An 18,368-nucleotide genomic window follows, 5' to 3' on the forward strand; every position below is an offset into this window, starting at 1 on the left:
TGGGGACCAAGGGCAATGTGTCCAAGTTTGCAGATGACACTAAGATGAGTGGTAAAGCGAAAAGTGCAGAGGATACTGGAAGTCTGCAGAGGGATTTGGATAGGTTAAGTGAATGGGCTAGGGTCTGGCAGATGGAATACAATGTTGACAAATGTGAGGTTATCCATTTTGGTAGGAATAACAGCAAACGGGATTATTATTTAAACGATAAAATATTAAAGCATGCTGCTGTTCAGAGAGACTTGGGTGTGCTAGTGCATGAGTCACAGAAGGTTGGTTTACAAGTGCAACAGGTGATTAAGAAGGCAAATGGAATTTTGTCCTTCATTGCTAGAGGGATGGAGTTTAAGACTAGGGAGGTTATGTTGCAATTGTATAAGGTGTTAGTGCGGCCACACCTGCAGTATTGTGTTCAGTTTTGGTCTCCTTACTTGAGAAAGGACGTACTGGCGCTGGAGGGTGTGCAGAGGAGATTCACTAGGTTAATCCCAGAGCTGAAGGGGTTGGATTATGAGGAGAGGTTGAGTAGACTGGGACTGCACTCTTTCGAATTTAAAAGGATGAGGGGGGATCTTATAGAAACATTTAAAATTATGAAGGGAATAGATAGGATAGATGCGGGCAGGTTGTTTCCACTGGCGGGTGACAGCAGAACTAGGGGACATAGCCTCAAAATAAGGGGAAGTAGATTTAGGACTGAGTTTAGAAGGAACTTCTTCACTCAAAGGCTTGTGAATCTATGGAATTCCTTGCCCAGTGAAGCAGTTGAGGCTCCTTCATTACATGTTTTTAAGGTAAAGATAGATAGTTTTTGAAGAATAAAGGGATTAAGGGTTATGGTGTTCAGGCCGGAAAGTGGAGCTGAGTCCACAAAAGATCAGCCATGATCTAATTGAATGGCGGAGCAGGCTCAAGGGGCCAGATGGCCTACTCCTGCTCCTAGTTCTTATGTTCTTATGTTCATATTACTGTCAGCCTGCTCCTCATATTAAAATGTAAGCTGTTAAAAGCATGGCTCAGGTGCTGGCTGCACATTGTACTCTGTATGCACATCCCCAGTTCCTGGGGAAATCACAACATAATCAAAGGTTTTATTTCAGTTGTTCGTAATTCCAGTTTTGTTGAATTTCATCTCAGAAAATTTGCAACACATTTAGAGATATAAATCAAGAATAGATTATGTCATTTCATCCTCCTCGGTGGTTTTTGAGTGTCTGGTGGCATTTAACTGGTTGGTCGCAAGTCCCATTGTCTTCATAGAAGTAGAGTGGATTAAAATTCCAGCTCTTTCCATTTTTAGTACCTTCCTTTCAAGCATCCCGATTTGATCTGCTCCTTGACAACCTCCACATGATTCACAAGTTGGCTACAGTTTCTGGAAATATCCAACAGCAATCCTCACGGAATCTCACATCTTTCATCTGGAGAACACATTACAATCAATGAAACCAGGCACCTGCAGATGACAAGTTTCGAGCTAGCTGCGATAACAAAGGGAAAATCTGTCAAAACTCATTATACCGGCAGAATAGCTAATAGCCACCTCTATCTCCTAAGGTGAACAATGGATTTTGACCAATGACATAGAAACTGCTTGTTTTCCTACTGACTGGCTAATTAATGATTAATATCATTTGCCCTAAGCTTCTCGTCTTTGGTAAGTGTTGATATTATATTTCTAGACTTGCAACTCAGTCTGCTCTTAACCTCCAATAGTTGTATTTACGCATTGTAAAGTTAGTAGTTGTATTTACACATTGGGGCTCAGACTTGGTTTGAATGTTGCAAGGGCTGCCTGCAAAGTGGGTTTAAAAATAGGGCACTCACCAGGCATCTTACACTAGTCAGGGGCAGCACTTGACATAGAATAGAATAGAGTCACTACAGTGCAAAGGGAGGCCATGTGGCCCATCAAGTCTGCACCATCCCTCTGAAAGAGTACGCGAACCAGGCTCCCTCCATATCCCTGGACACTAAGGGACAAATTAGTATGGCCAATCTATCTAACCTGCACATCGTTGGACTGAGGAAGGAAACCAGAGCACCCGGAGGAAACCCACTCAGATACAGGGAGAATGTGCAGACTCCACACAGACAGTGACCCAAGGTTGGAGTTGAACCCGGGGCCCTGGAACTGTGCGGCAGCAATGCTGCCCTTGTCAAGGGGACACTTGATAAGAGGGGGCTCTTGTTGGGAGAGACAGATCAGAATTGGTATTTGGCATTTTCCAGGAACATTGGCAGTCGATGGGTAATTGTCATAGTTGAAGGATTTGCTGTAAGAAATTTAAAAATAGGCTAAGGGATTATCTGTAAGAAATCCAGGTATAGACTAAGGATTACCTGTAAGAAATCCATATATTGTTTGCATTTTTCCCCATTACAGAGAATGTGGTGGACCAGACAAACATCCATTGATCGGATGATCCCAGCGGTGAGCAAACCATAAAATCCCACCAATAACGTACGAGATTCGCCATCAGAAATTCCGATCTAGATATTAAATCAGTGTTGGAATTTAGTATTCTTGCGAGAGGTAACTGCCCTACAAGAAAGTGAAAGAAAGCTGTTTCAAGCAGAGAACACTCAGCTCATTAAGGTAGACTGGTAACGTAGAGTCTGTGAACTGCAAAGGGCTTTTGTATGGGCAGCACGGTAGCATTGTGGGTAGCACAATCGCTTCACAACTCCAGGGTCCCAGGTTCGATTCCGGCTTGGGTCACTGTCTGTGCGGAGTCTGCACATTCTCCCCGTGTGTGCGTGGGTTTCCTCCGGGTACTCCGGTTTCCTCCCACAGTCCAAAGATGTGCAGGTTAGGTGGATTGGCTATGCTAAATTGCCCTTAGTGTCCAAAATTGCCCAGTGGGACTACTGGGTTATGGGGATAGGGTGGAGGTGTTAACCTTGGGTAGGGTGCTCTTTCAAAGAGCCGGTGCAGACTCGATGGGCCGAATGGCCTCCTTCCGCACTGTAAATTCTATGTATCTATGTATGAACTTTAGAATGAAGTTGACTAATTTAAAACCTCAATGTACGTTATGTGTCCAGACAGCATGCTCAGGTACATCAAGAAGACCCCAAACATCCCAGGATCTAATTAAAGACAGACCAACACACCTGAATTTGTTTTGCATGCCATGCCTCGATTAGCGAGAAGTATTAATCTTTGTTGATCAATGAATCTCGTTTGTTTGCATTCTAAATTTGCGATTGTTAATTTTGCCTATAACGTTATTCCCATCGAATAAATATTCCCACTCTGGGCTTTAGGATAGAGTCTTTTTTTGGTTGTTTTAAAAATAAATTTGGAATAGCCAATTCATTTTGTTTCCAATTAAGGGGCAATTTAGCACGGCCAATTCACCAACACTGTACATCTTTTTGGGCAGTGGGAGAATGTGCAAACTCCACACGGACAGTGACCTGGGGCCGGGATCAAACCTGCGTCCTCGGCGCCATGATACAGCAGTGCTAACCACTGCGCCACCGTGTCGCCCTAAGACAGAGTCAAAATACGAACAGAACCCTGACCTACAATAATGTAAAGTGTTGGAAGAGACTGGATGCGGTTAGCTGTGATGCCTTTCGAAGCTGCATGAGCTCCCACATTAAGACTGGTCATATGACATGATGTGCTAAAAGGCACTAACAGAACCTAATCCTTGTGAAGAATCAAAGATACTAGTGCAGGAGCAAATGCTTTATTAAGTGGGCCCTCTGTAATCTCACAAGTGAGCATCCTGTGTGTAAGTGGGGAAAAAAATATCAACCCAGATAGAGGGCGGGTCCTGAACAGTCCAAGATCAATCCAACTGTCAATCTATTGGATTACTTGCAAAACCACTTGTTGACTTATTTCTGCAGGAGAAGGGAGACCCAAAGGAATGGTGCAGTAAGGACTAAAGATTAATATAATAATTATCTTTTTCCAGGTATTTGATTGCTTTCCCCTTCATATTTCCGCAATATCTAGATAATGGAGTACTTTAATATTGAAAGTATTCCTTGCAGGCTTACCTTCTGCTTGAAAAGATCAGGAGAGCTCTTCTTTGTTCTATATTTGCTCTTAACAGATGTCAAGAACACCCCATGAGTATCAGAGTGTTCTACACATCAGAATTGCATTAAGAGAAAAACCTGTGAAAGTGACACATTTGTTCATCCCGTTTCCAAACATATTAAACCAGTGTCACAACAGTACGATCTGGGGAGGGGGGGGGGGCAAACTCTGTGCTTTAAGCCTTTGAGTTATTTTACTCTGTCTCACTCTGCAAGTCATTTAAACAGCCGTTGATTAAATCAATGCCAGCACATCTGTCTGAATCAAAAACTAAAATAAACATGCTGAAGTCGACTTGCTGCAACTTTATGCCAATAATGACAGAGCGATGCAGCAGGCATTGGCCAAACCAGGGCAAAAGATGAAGGAATTGAAAATACAATGAAAGAGATCTATGATCAAGCTGCTGTGATTTTTTTTATAGCCGGCTTAAGATCAGACCACACAAATCTTCCCTGGCGACAATGCTGGTCATATCCCCACGTTGACTATGTGAGTTTGCACTGGTTGATAGGCTCTTCAAATTGTAATAATTTGCTTTGGTTCATGTAGCTACCTGGGGTGGCCACTGCCCAACACAAAATGGAAGATTGCAAAGAATGCAGGAAAAATGGACATGTTGGAAAGCAAGCAGCTTGCAAGGCGATTGTGTATTGGGACAACTGCAGAAACCGGTTTTGACTGCTGCAGAGACCAGACAGCACTGTGAAAGAAAACACGTTAACATACTAATGAGGCAATACCGGGCGAGTCCCAGAGACAATGGACACAAGTTAAGCACAAATCGATACATTCTATGGAAGGCCAGACCCAGTGGCGCCAGAGAAGCCCAAAACAAAAGGTCCCAAGAACCGCACCAGCAACCAAGGAACTGCCCTAGGATTGGGGGGTTCAAACATATCGATTGGGAGGAGACCCAATCGATTCCAAGCAGGTAAGGGAGTCCGCCCAAAGGGGCGCGGACCCCCTGGGACCTATAAAAGAAAGGTCCCACACATGGTTCAGTCTCCTGTCTCCGGGCTCCTGTCTTCTACAGCCATCGAGCAGCAGCCACCAACAAGTAAGTGCCTAAAGACAACGACCACTACCAGACATAGGCACTCCTGACACCCTTGGCTACTGATAGCAATCCGAAGAGCAGAGCAAGAGGCCTTGTTCCCTGACCTCGCAGTTCCTTCGAGATAAGTATTAGTTGTTTAGCGGTAGGAATAAGTTTAATCCTTTAGCGTGTGCATGGGTAGTTATTATAATTGTATTATAATAAACTCTAGTTGTTTGGACTTACTAATTGGTGTATGGTTTTTATTGCTTTGAACTTCACCTTGAAACTTGTGGCGGTGTCTTAACGGCACCTGGCGACTCCAGAGCTTAGAACGAGAAACAGAGCCAAGTGAGTGATAAGCACACTCACCCAGAACGACCAACATTCACAGAAAAATACTTTTCACTGTACTTTGGTACATGTGACAATGAATCAAATTAAATCAATCAATCAATCACTGCCTTTAGAATTGTTTTCCATATTGAAATATATGTAATTTTACAGAAAAAAATAATTAACGTGCATCAATTAAATTAGTAAGTCTTACAACACAAGGTTAAAGTCCAACAGGGTTAATTGTACAGGTGACATGGCAGCATAGTGGGTAGCACTGGTGCTTCACAGCCCCAGAGTCCCAGGTTCAATTCCCAGCTTGGGTCACTGTCTGTGTGGAGTCGGCACTTTCTCACCGTGTCTGTGTGGGTTTCCTCCCACAAGTCCCGAAAGATGTGCTGTTAGGTGAATTGGATATTCAAACTTTTTTCTCTGTGTGCCCAAACAGGTGCTGGAATGTGGTCACTAGGGGCTTTTCACAGTAACTTTGTTGCAGTGTTAATGCATGCCCACTTGTGACAATAAAGATTATTATTATTAGGAATCATTCGCTTTCAGAGTGGAGCTCCTTCATTAGGTGACTCACTTGATGAAGGAGCTGCACTCCGGAAACTAGTGATTCCAAATGAACCTGTTGGACTTTAACCTGGTGTTGTACGACTTCTTACTGTACCCACACCAGTCCAACAGAAGCATCTCCACATCATTTTTTTTTTAAATTTAGATTACCCAATTATTTTTTCCAATTAAGGGGCAATTTAGCGTGGCCAATGCACCTACTCTGCACATTTTTGGGTTGTGGGGGCGAAACCCACGCAGACACAGGGAGAATGTGCAAACTCCACATGGACAATGACCCAGAGCCGGGATTGAACCTGGGACCTCAGCGCTGTGAGGCGGTTGTGCTAACCACTAGGCCACTGTGCTGCCCTGCATCTCCACATCATGGCTATCATCAACTGAATTAGTCAATGATTCCATTTAGTTTGATTAAAGTAATTTCAGAGTGGCTAATCTTCCAGAAACGATTTGCCTGTGTGTGGTAAAAGTCACTTTCACTTGTGCAAATGAAACTTGCACCAGTTAATTAATAATTTTAATATTTAAAAGCACAAATACTTCTTAACGCAAAGGGGGAAAGAGGACACATTCTACTATTGTCCACTTACACTGGTTCATGCATAATAATTTATGATTACCTCAAACAATTTTATTTGAATATTGAACTGTAAACTAACCTGCGGAAACTTCACCTCAACATTTTGAGTTGTAATTGATGTTGCACACCTGGAATACATCAGGACCTGCGGTTTATAAAGCATTAAATTACATTCCAAAAACTAACATAATTTACAAACGTTGGCATCACTTTGTGTTCCATTCAAACTATGGGTTCTGGCATGTATTTCCCATGTCAAACTTTTTTTTTCCACACTCCTCGATGTTTGCTTCTTTGCTGCCTTGGGCACTGGCTTAACACCAAAAACTGCATGATAAAATGGGCAAACGTGGGTTAGTAGAAATACCTGGAATAAATGGTTTGCACCAGTGACAATGTGCATATTGTGAACAACTGCTTCAGAAAAAAAAACGAAAGTAAGACATTCAAAATAAAGGCTGAAGTTCTGTGTAGTGTAGTTTGATTTCAGGACTAATTTGTTATCGATTATCAGCTCCACGCGGGCGCAGGTTGATCATTGAACTGCACCCCCTGTTTGGGACAGGAACGTCGGTCGCCCCATTCCGAAAACACGGCCCAATGCTGTGAACCCCACTTGTGTACTCAGCATTTACCGAAGGAACTCAGTTGCTGTGAATCCCTCAAGTCTGCGGTCAGAAGGGGGCGGTGTTGAATTAAGTTTGAGAATCCTGCTCCTCGGTCGCTCTCACTTCGATCCGTTCTGTTGTGTGAACCAGACCACAGAGAAGTGGCCAGATCCACAATTTCACGCGGAAGTCCGCCTCAGAAATGCTAACATGCATCAGGGAGTGAGACAAGGACACTAGCCCCCTGCTGCAGTGCTTGGCTGCAGATTTAACATGCTGAATTGGACTGCCCAATATTGTTCGCGGGGTGATATGCATTTGACAAAACAATTTATGTTTTTAAAGAATGGTACCCGAGGGACCGTGTTACATTTGCCAGAAGTATATCGAACGGGTGGGTGGGACTTTGGTTTGGAATCAGGCATTCAGACCATTGTACTATTTTGGGGTTAAGACTTCTTGCAATGAGCATCACTTCAATGGGATGGTCCGATTTCTCTTTGGAGAAGGGATGGATCGGTACTGCAACTTGCAAAGAAGACCTTTGCTGCTCCCCAATCTCTTTGGGAGGTCGGGAGGTCCATTTAATGCCACCAATATAAATTAGCAGTGATGAATGTTCTATCAACTGTGCTCTACCATGGAGATGTGATCGATTGTGGCGTTATTTTATTGGTAAAACGTGTTAACATACTTTGATCTCACTGTTTTGTACTGTAAGAATCGACGAGGACGGAAGTGTTTGAAATCCAATGATTTGAAGTGTAAACAGAGTATGTCCCTTTAGCACGGTGCATAAATCTTGCGCTGTTAGCTTTATTCGCTGTTAGCTTTATTCACGATTAGATCACCTTTCTCTGCCAAACTCAATCCAGTCGCTTGCCTACATGACGGGGGCAGTAATGGTGCAGGAAGTCGCAGGTTTAAATGCATATTATTCCCACATCCCGGCTTTCCTCCCGCAGTCCAAAGATGTGCAGGTTAGGTGGATTGGCCATGATAAATTGCCCTTAGTGACCAAAAAGGTTCCCGGGATAGGGTGGAAGTGAGGGCTTAAGTGTCCCTGCATTGAGTCCCTGCAGACTCAATGGGCCGAATGGTCTCCTTCTGCACTGTATGTTCTATGTCCCATGTTATGTTCAACTTTGTAACCGTGTTCATTACAATGGGGCTTGAATGAATTGGACAGTTTCGTTCAGTCGGTACAGACACAATTCTATTCATCTCCCCCCTCCCCCCCCCCCCCCCACCCCCAATCACTCTCCCCTCTCCTGTCGGTGTGAGAAAGTGAGTGGAACTGATCGGAAGATTACCCCTCTAATAATTTACCCCTCTAATAAGGACTGCCGGACTTGGCACATCGCGAACAGGAGATGTGTTCCTGGCTGCATCGATTAGCCCAGAGCTGGGTGCAATGTGAAATGTAGAGTTGTTGCATTCACAAATGAAGCATAAATATTTTTTAAAAATATCCCACTAAGGCGCAGATGAGCCGCACCGACGTGAAGTTCCGGACGATCTCGGTGCTACTTTGCGATGCTGGGGAAGTGTGTGTGTGTGTGTGTGTGTGTGTGTGGGGGGGGGGGGGGGGGGTGGTGGTGATGCAAATGGCTGGGGTGGAGCTGGCAAACTGACTGACGAGGGCAAGATTAAAGCGATCTAAAAAAAGAGAGAGAGGGAGGCGGGGGCAGGACTTTCGAGCTGATTCAGAAGTCAAAGAAGTCTCCAAGTGAGAGAAGCCTCTGGCAATCTGATTGCTAAGAGAACGCCAGGGAAGATTAGCTTGCAGCTTGCAGTGCGGATTTGGACTGGTTCATTTTATGTTGTCTCTCTCTCTCTCCTCTGCTGTTGGCCTTTATTATACAAGGCACACACACACACACACAAAAACAAGTCTTTATTATAATCCAAGCACAACAGCAGCTGAGGAAACTGCAGAAGGAGCAAGTTGAGTCTGTTCTCCTGGAGTGTGAACGCAGCTTCCGAGTATCAAAGAGGAATCATCCTCGACTGGGATTCGGTGCAAAAACAAGAAACTGCAAGTTTGTTTGGCTCTCCCGGCGTCGGGGCATTTCCGGACCTGTTGAAAAAACTGACAGTCATCGTCGAAAATGTGTCGATCTCGTTCTCTGAGGGGAAAAGCGAAGTGATAGGAACCTCACTGATAATTATCTGTTTTCCTCAATCGATACACCGGACAGTTGGGACCCTGGTCAAACTGCAGCTCCGGGTAAGTGAGTCTGAACGCTACACCTTGCAACCCCCCCCCCCCCCCCCCACAACACACACACACCCCACTGGGAAATGCACTTTGATCCACCGCTTGCAATTTTAGGAAATGTGTGATTCTGTCTGGTCTTGTTGGACCGAACCAGGCTCAGTCTGTGTTGCTGGGTCAGTCAGGTCAGTTACCCAACATCACAGCTGCTCCTAAACCAACGCTGTATCTTTTTCTGCAAAGTTCAACAAACATCGATTTATCGAGGGGGGGGGGGGGGGGGAGGGAGGCAAAAACATACCTGTGTGACTGAACAAAAACACAAGTGTTCAATAAATACAAACACCCGAGATGTAAACAGCCACTGATTCCGAATTGGTTTAGGCTGCTTGCTCGATGATGATGAGCTGGTGGGTTTTTTTTGGATGGGGCTTTTTCAGTTGACGCGTTTTCTGGGTTTTTCCGTGGACCCATTTGGGAATTCCTCGCCCATTCGGGACAGTCAGCTGGAGCCTGCTACAGAGAAGATTTACTTCTGTAACTTTGAACGAGAATAATTAGACTGCCTCTTTGAAAGTGACAAAGGATGGCAGTGCAATGATGGCAAACAGTCAGCTTCACATAGCGCCGTGTATTTAAACTTCCTTTTATTGTTTCAGTTGTCTGTTGTATCTGCCATTGTTGCGCTGCTGGGAAAGAGCCGCTGTTGTGTTGGGAGCGGAGTATTGTCACCTTCAGAAGTGTTTGAGGATAGGGCAGGTGTGTGGAGGGGACCACCCTCATTCCCTCCACCCCCATTGCTCACCAGTCGAGGAAGGTTGTCCTTCGCGGATGATATTGAGCCGCCTTTCCGTTGATCTGAAGCTGGCCAGTCCCACTTGGGGTCGGGAATCAAGCCTCGGCAGGTTCTTGCTGAGCGAAGCTGTGTCCTTGGTTTGGGGAGCTGGTGCAGGTTGCTCTGTCGAGCACTTTGTCTTCACGCTGACCTACATTGGCCGCACCATCCTGTCCTGTGCAATGGGTCAGAGCGAGTAAGCAGTTAACCAGACTGTTGTCTAACAGCTTGTGACAACCGTGCAGTCTAGCGTCAGGAGCACAGGTCACTGTTGGCAACAGCTTGCATCGATTAGGACGGTTGTGCTTGGGGCTTGCGACGCCTATTGAGAGCCCCTTCAGCGTTGACGCGACTAAGCAAACATTTCTATTGTGCCCTAAGCACCTTGTAATCCCAGATTTCACGCAATAAAAAGCCCCTTTCTTCAATTGTTTTAGCCTTCAGAGTAGCCAAGCAAGAGGAGTGCTGAGTTTATTTTAGAGTCCGAATTGGGAAAATAGATCAGGTAGACAAATAATAACTTTAAAAAAAAATGACTGAACGAGAGAGATGATCAACCGGAAGAACACAAGTAAAATGTCTTTTTTTTTCATTCTTAATCAGGATTTTGATTTAGGATTATATTGCCATACTTTAGCATTGTCAAAAAGTTGTGAATGTTCACCAACCCACAACCGAGGACCACCAGATTTCTCAGTGTTTTAAAACCAATGGGCTAGGTCTAAACCAGGGGTGGGCAAACTTTTCTGTGCAAGGGCCACATTCAGAAATTCACAATTTTAAAGGGCCGCATAGTATATTAAGTAAAATAATTAATATTTAAAATAGCCAAAATAAAAGGTTTTTAAAGAAAAAAAGCAATTAATTTTTATTAATTAATATTTTAAAGTAGAAACTTTACATGAAACACATTTATTTGAAAAACAAAGTAACTCAGTTTAAAGAAAAAAAAGCAATTAATTTTTATTAATTAATATTTTAAAGTAGAAACTTCACATGAAACACATGTTGTGCCGAGCAATGATCACCCTACTCAAGTCAACGTATCCACTCTATACCAGTAACCCAACAGCCCCCCCATTAACCTTAAAATTTAAAAAAAAAAAAATTTTTTTTATGACTTGATCTTGGTGGGCTGCATAAAGACCTTTGGCGGGCCGCATGCGGCCCACGGGCCATAGTTTGCCCACCCCTGGTCTAAACTGTTGCAAGTAGGAAAAACAAGGGCTACATTGCACAGAGCAAACTCTTTCAAACAGCAATGTGGCAGTGGCAGGATTATCTGTTTAAGTGATGTTGATTGAAAGATATATACTGGCCAGGGAATAACAGCCTTGATGCTCTTTGCAATGGCGCCATGGGATCTGCTGCAGAAGGCAGACAGGGTATCTCCTCCTGAAGGCAAGTACCTGCGCGTCAGCATGGCACTGGAGTGTCAGCCCTCAGTGTTAAGCTCATGAAATGAAGTAGAATTTGAACCAACACCCTTCTGTGTCAAAAGATGAATGTGAGGCGAGCCTGGGACCGGTAAAACATAAAACAGAAAATGCTGGAAGCCCTCAGCAGGTCTGGCAGCATTTGTGGAAAGGGAAGCAGCGTCAATGTTCGGTATGACTTTCCTCAGAGCACAGTAACACCTGACATCTGAGTCAGTCCCCCCTCTGGCCCTCAGGGCAATACAACAGGTATGAAACTTTCTCCAGAAGCTATGTCACACAAGCCTCAGATGCAATGTTGTTCCAGGCTGATTTAAGCAATCCATAGAATCGCCTCAGCACTTTGCAAGCTCATTCATTAAATTAAGTGGCATTGTCCCGTGTGATGTTAACATTATGATTTGTGTGGGAGTCCTTTGAACACCACTTTAACAAAGGCATTCATTTAAGTTGATTATTTTATGACATCTTAATTAGAATAATTGACAACATAAATGTTTATCAGCACACGCAGATTTATATGCAACAATTGTATTGTCCAGTTTCACTCCAAATCTTTTAAACATTAAAGTGAACACTCCTGTCCACTCCTAATGTTCTTTACATATACAGAGCTTCATTCGTTCTGGCCTCAACATGTTAGACAATTGGTCAAAAATCTGGATCTCCACTGTTAGTGGTATGGGACTGATATCTACAGTACAATTGCAAGACTATTTTCACATTTCAGCGTGGATGTGTCTGCGTATAGGTCTCGCATCAAACTCGCAGCCATCATATTTCAGACCTATACACAAATGCAGACTTGATGGTCTATTTCTGCGCTCTGATGTTCTATGATTAGACAAGAGTAAAAATGCACATTGTGGAAAATCATGTTCAGAATTTCAAACAAATCATATTTCTGAATATGATTGTCACTTTAAATGGCCAATTGGCAAAGCAAGATACGCTTTTTGAAAATTTCCCTTATGTTGAATGGTTTGCAATTTTTACAATTTAATGTTAGTGAACTGATACGATCGTGTGCCATCTGCATCATTCAGCAATTTCCCTCTATGCTGTATTGCAAACCTACATATTTACATGAGTCACCACAAAATTGTTAAAACACTAATTTCAGAAGCAGGTATGAATAGTGCATGCCTTACTGTGCCGGTAGCGTGTGTAATGCCAGCTTTTAGGACTTAAAGCCATTAGAAATCAACTTGTGCCATGACCCCTCTACTACTCAGATATGGCACAAGTATTTGTGAAGAAATATGGCATATAATTGTGACTGCAAGATATTCTCCTCTCTTGTACTAATTCTGTTATCGGTCAGCTGAATCCTAGCCATATATATGATAATGTTTCTGGTTTGTAGCCCCGAAGCATGTCATGCTCTGTTTACTAAATGGCTTCCATCTAAAATTATAGATATCAGAGAATTCCTGCAGTGCAGTAGGAGGCCATTTAGCCCATCGAGTCTGCAACGACACTCTGAAAGAGCACTCTACCCAGATCCACACCCCAACCAACTATGCACTATCCCTGTAACCTAACCTGCACATTAATGGCAATTTAGCATGGCCAATCCAACTAACCTGTTCATCTTTGAACTATGAGAGAAAACCGGAGCACCGAAGGAAATGCACATAGACACGGGGAGATTGTGCAAACTCCACACAGTCACCCGGGGCCGGAATTTAAAATGAAATGAAATTGAAAATTGATTATTGTCACGAGTAGGCTTCAAATGAAGTTACTGTGAAAAGTCCCTAGTCGCAACATTCCGGGAGGCTGTTACAGGAATCGAACCGTGCTGCTGGCCTGCTTGGTCTGCTTTCAAAGCCAGTGATTTAGCCCAGTGTGCTAAACAGCCCCTGGGTCTCTGGCACTGTGAGGCAGCAGTGCTAACCACCGTGTCACCGTGCCACCCCATATAATGAAATCTGCGTCCATCATTACTTCCAGTTGTTACATTCTCCATACATAGCCAAATTTATTCCTGAACATGGTGGCTTTTTTTTAGCTGTTTCTATGTATTTACCTGCAAGCATCTGTGTTTATGTATTATCTATGCTACCAGTTCCCCTCTGATGCTATTCACAGGGTCTCCTGCCACTCATTACTTTGCTAAACTGTGGAATATTCACAAACTGTGCTAATAATGGAAAAGAGGAGAACATGGGAGGGGAGAAATCACAGATAGAAAAATATCAGTACCATTTGGGAAGCATGTAGATAGAAAGAAAAATAGAAAATGCTAACAAACGTATGAATTGAGACTGACACAATTGTATATTTAGTATTGAAATATAACATGCAGTAGACAACAAAGCTTAGAAAATAAAACTGGATGCCAAGTTGTCTTAAAGATTGGCAATATAAAATAGGAGAGAGAGGGGGGTGAGAGAGATTGGGTTGATGTTTTGGATGACGTCCCATGGAGGTCACGTTCACACATGTGCCACTTCATATTAATAAAACTGACTTTGATACTCAACATTATGAGTTTCTGGCTGAGAGCATTAGAAGCCAAGAATGAGAAAAGAAGCTCAATGGTTTTCACGTCAGTGGCTGAAATATAATACTGCCAAATGAAATTTTTTTTAAATATATTCATTTAGAGGATGTGGGCGTTGCTGGCTATGCCAGCATTTATTGCCCATCGCTAATTGTCCTTGAGCAGGTGGTGGGAGCTGCTTTCTTAAGCTGCTGCAGTTCATGTGGTTTAGGAACACCCACAGTGCTGTTCGGAAGGCAGTTCCAGGTTTGTGACATAATGACAGTGAAGGAACAGTGATATATTTACAAATCACTATGTGGGTGACTTACATAGAACAGTACAGCACAGAACAGGCCCTTCGGCCCTCAATGTTGTGCCGAGCCATGATCACCCTACTCAAACCCACGTATCCACCCTATACCCGTAACCCAACAACCCCCCCCTTAACCTTACTTTTATTAGGACACTACGGGCAATTTAGCATGGCCAATCCACCTAACCCGCACATCTTTGGACTGTGGGAGGAAACCGGAGCACCCGGAGGAAACCCACGCACACAGGGGGAGGACGTGCAGACTCCACACAGACAGTGACCCAGCCGGGAATCGAACCTGGGACCCTGGAGCTGTGAAGCATTTATGCTAACCACCATGCTACCCTGCTACCCTTGAAGGAGAACTTTTAGACGATAGTGTTCTCATGCACCTGCTGCCCTTACCCTTCTAGGTTGTAGAGGTCTTAGGTTTGGAACTTGCAATCAAAGGAAATATGGCGTATTTTAACACGATAATATGTGATACACGAATGGAATAGAATTGACCAGGGAAGACTGAGAAAGGGGACTTGGGATATTAATGTGCCATCATAATCCATGTCTGGGAAGGCAATTTTCAAAAGATCTCACATGTGCTGCAATGCACATTACCGCAACTGCGGAATACAATTCTACAAAGATTATTTTGTGCCTATACAATGCACAGATCAGAAGATGTATCATTTTCAGAGACTTGGGGCAGGAATCACCGTTCCCTGATGCCGATTTCGTAATCGGTGAATAGGCAGAGAATCCCTGTTGATGCCGAAATCGGAGGCGGTGCCTGTTTTGACGCAGATTTTGTATGCTCCGCCCCCTCTGAAATGGCATTATCGTGTCGCATGCCACACGCACTATCTCGCAGGTCAGGGTCGCACACGGCCGGCACCATATTTTATGGCACAACGGCTGCAGGTCGTCGCTGTGCGCATGCGCGACCATAGACACAGCCATTCTCCATCCATATTTATCGTGGGAGCTAAGAGTTTTATGTGGCGCGACTGCTAGCCCCTCACCAGTCGCAGGGTCAGTGAGGGGGCAGCGCCGATTATTTTGAAGTAAAATACCACAGATCCTTGGCACTTAGGCTCAAAAATGGTGAATGCAGCCCTTGGTTTCCATTATCATTGCAATTATGATCAATGGATGCAAGAGTCTGTAACATCATTAGAAACCAAATTCGGCTGCATTCAATAATTTATAGCTGGTCTGCATCACCAGTTTAACGTCAAGGCAGAAAATTGAATATTTGGTCCATTGAATCGGATTTGGATTTCACACACCAAACACATAATGCTCTCAGTTCCCGGCCCATTAAAATAAATGTCCTGTACATCCAGTTCTTCGACTGCTGCTATGCAATGGCATGCAGAAGCCCTTAAAAGGTGCAGAGAAAAGCAACAGTGATCACTCTGGGTGGTTGAGGATGAGTTATGAGAAAACACAATCTCTACAATTGAAAGAGAAGACAGTTAAATGCATCAGATATTATACAATTTTGATAAGTTGGGCCCAGTTTATCACTTCAAAATAAACTCCTTCACTTTGTGTACTATTTCTCATTGTCTGAGAGTTGCTCATCATGTTTCCATGATATCACAAAGGGGCAATGAGAAGAGGCAGGCCTCAAGAATTACTTCAGCCGGTAGAGAGACTGAACCAGCACCGTTAGCGTTATTAAGCACATGCTCTAACCAACTGAGTTACCAGCCTCCTCAAAGTAAACGGTCGGATCAAAAGCTATACATGACATAAATTTGAAAGAATAGAATTCCTGCACTATGTACAAGGGAAACACCCTTGAGTGTGCTTGGCTTGAAGATTTGAGAACTAATTTCAGAACACTCTACCGCTGGCCTGAGATTTTATATTAATAGGGATATTTAAAGTTTTGGGCACACTATTTGTTTAGACAGTAAGATTGTACACATTGCATGCTCCATTTGAGATTCGAGGAGGAGCAGATACCTTACACAGAGACAGCGGGCATATTAGAGAACTTTATGACACTTTGATAACCATTGCAGTGTTGATCTTGTTTCCAAAGAGACCCAAATAATAATACAAATGATTTATGAAAATAAATGCCCCAACATATAGGTGTTGGGAACAAGGTTAAAAACAAAACATAACAGTAGGATTCAGAAGGTTCCATAGCTGGGAGAGCAAAGCTTAAGAAACTTACAAATATCTGGTGCCCAAGCCTGGAATACAGGGAGCAACAATACAAGTGCTGGTTCTTTCTGACACTAGTTAATGAATTGGATTCTCTGAGCCTTCGCACAAAAATCGCGTTCGGCACGGGGGCGAAGAATCACCTTTTACCCGGAAATCGGGACCGGCGCCGCTGAAGTGATTCTCCGGGATCGCTTGCGCGTGAACTACGCGGTGCGGGTAGGGGCCATTGACAGAGGCCCCCCCCCCAGCGCGATTCTCCACGCAAAACTGGCCGACTTCCCGACCCGACGGCATGGTTCTAACCACATATCGTCCATCGGGAAGCTCGGGTGGTGCCCGCGGACTAAGTCCGCAGCCGCCTTGGTGGGGGACGGGGGGATCGATCACCGGGGCGGGGAGCCTAATGGACGGCCAGGGGGGCGATCGGACGGCACAGACCCGCAGGCACGTGGGATCTCGGAGGGGCCAACAATTGTGATGACGGTCCGCGGTGCAAGTCCACCATGTCACATGTCGCAGCCGCCACAGGCCGCAGCCGTGCACATGCGCGGACTCCGGACCGGAGGTGCAAGGCTCTGCAGCAAAAGCCAGAGCTGTGAGAAGGCCGTGCCAGCCCCTGTAAGGTAGGAGAATCGCTCAGGACTTTTTAAAGAAAGTCCAGGGTGAAATGCCAGCATTTTTACGCTGGTATGGGGACATAGCCCCATTTTTGGAGAATCTAGCTCAATATATTTAATTTTCTCAGGCTCCAAGGTGCCATAATAAGGCATTTTATTGGCAAATTGCATCATTGAGCTCCCTTATATATTTTCTCTGTCAGCTTGATACTTTATATTTAAGATGCAAATCTCCCTGGCCACCTCCACTATCCCCCCCCCCCCCCCCCCCCCCCCCCCAGTCCTGGCAGAAGCCCCGGCCAGCATAACAACTTTCAGCAAACTAAGGCGACGTTGGCCACTTTCCATACTCTCCCTCCCTCAGCAGCCACAGAGCCTGTTTCATGATTTTTGAATGCACAAGGCAACCTCACCATCGGGAATTCGCCAAAGTGGAGGTGGAGCTTTGGGGGTGTCCTGGAGAATACTGGATCAGGCCTGCCAAAGGTGTTTACCGTACGTGCAGAGTGCATTGATGCCACTGTTGAGGCACCGGAAATTGCGATTTGACGAGAAACCAGCCCCCAGCACGATTTCGGCGTCAAAAACAATTCTCCGCCCAATCCCGTTTCCTGATTCCGGTGTCGGCAAATGGAGAATCCCTCCCATTAACATCTTCACCCTTTTTCGTGCTGGTTTCTGAGATAAGTCGGCAGATGTCACAGAGCCCTTGTACTGCCCACTTTTTTCACTATTGATGGCAAGAAATCTGTTTAAGAAAAGAGAAATTGTATAGAAAAAGAAGGAACATTTATTTTATAAAGCTGTCTCACTATCACAATAAAATACACAATGTCATTACAAATTTAACAGCACCTCAAGGCATTGTCTCCTTCAACAACACCTTAGAAACCCTTGACCTCTACCACCTAGAAGATCAAGGGCTACAGATGCATGGGAACGCCACTACCTGCAAGTTCCCCTCCAAGCCACATACCATTCTGACTTGGAAATATATTGCCATTCCTTCACTGTCGCTGGGTCAAAACTCTGGAACTCCCTCCTCAACAGCTCATGGACTGCAGCTGTTCAAGAAGGC

The 18,368-nt window shown here is 44.4% G+C and overlaps 1 protein-coding gene across 1 annotated transcript in view; it reads left to right on the top strand.

The window, feature by feature from the left end:
* Positions 1–8,863: 8,863 nt before the first annotated feature.
* The window catches only part of slitrk6 (SLIT and NTRK-like family, member 6), a 31,215-nt gene continuing 21,710 nt past the window's right edge, over positions 8,864–18,368 (top strand). Inside the window, exon 1 of the mRNA XM_038818540.1 lies at positions 8,864–9,432. The gene's annotated coding sequence lies outside the window, so the exon portion shown is untranslated. The remainder of the gene's footprint in view (positions 9,433–18,368) is intronic.

The sequence above is a fragment of the Scyliorhinus canicula genome, chromosome 14 (genome assembly GCF_902713615.1).
Source record: "Scyliorhinus canicula chromosome 14, sScyCan1.1, whole genome shotgun sequence".
Taxonomy (NCBI): domain Eukaryota; kingdom Metazoa; phylum Chordata; class Chondrichthyes; order Carcharhiniformes; family Scyliorhinidae; genus Scyliorhinus; species Scyliorhinus canicula.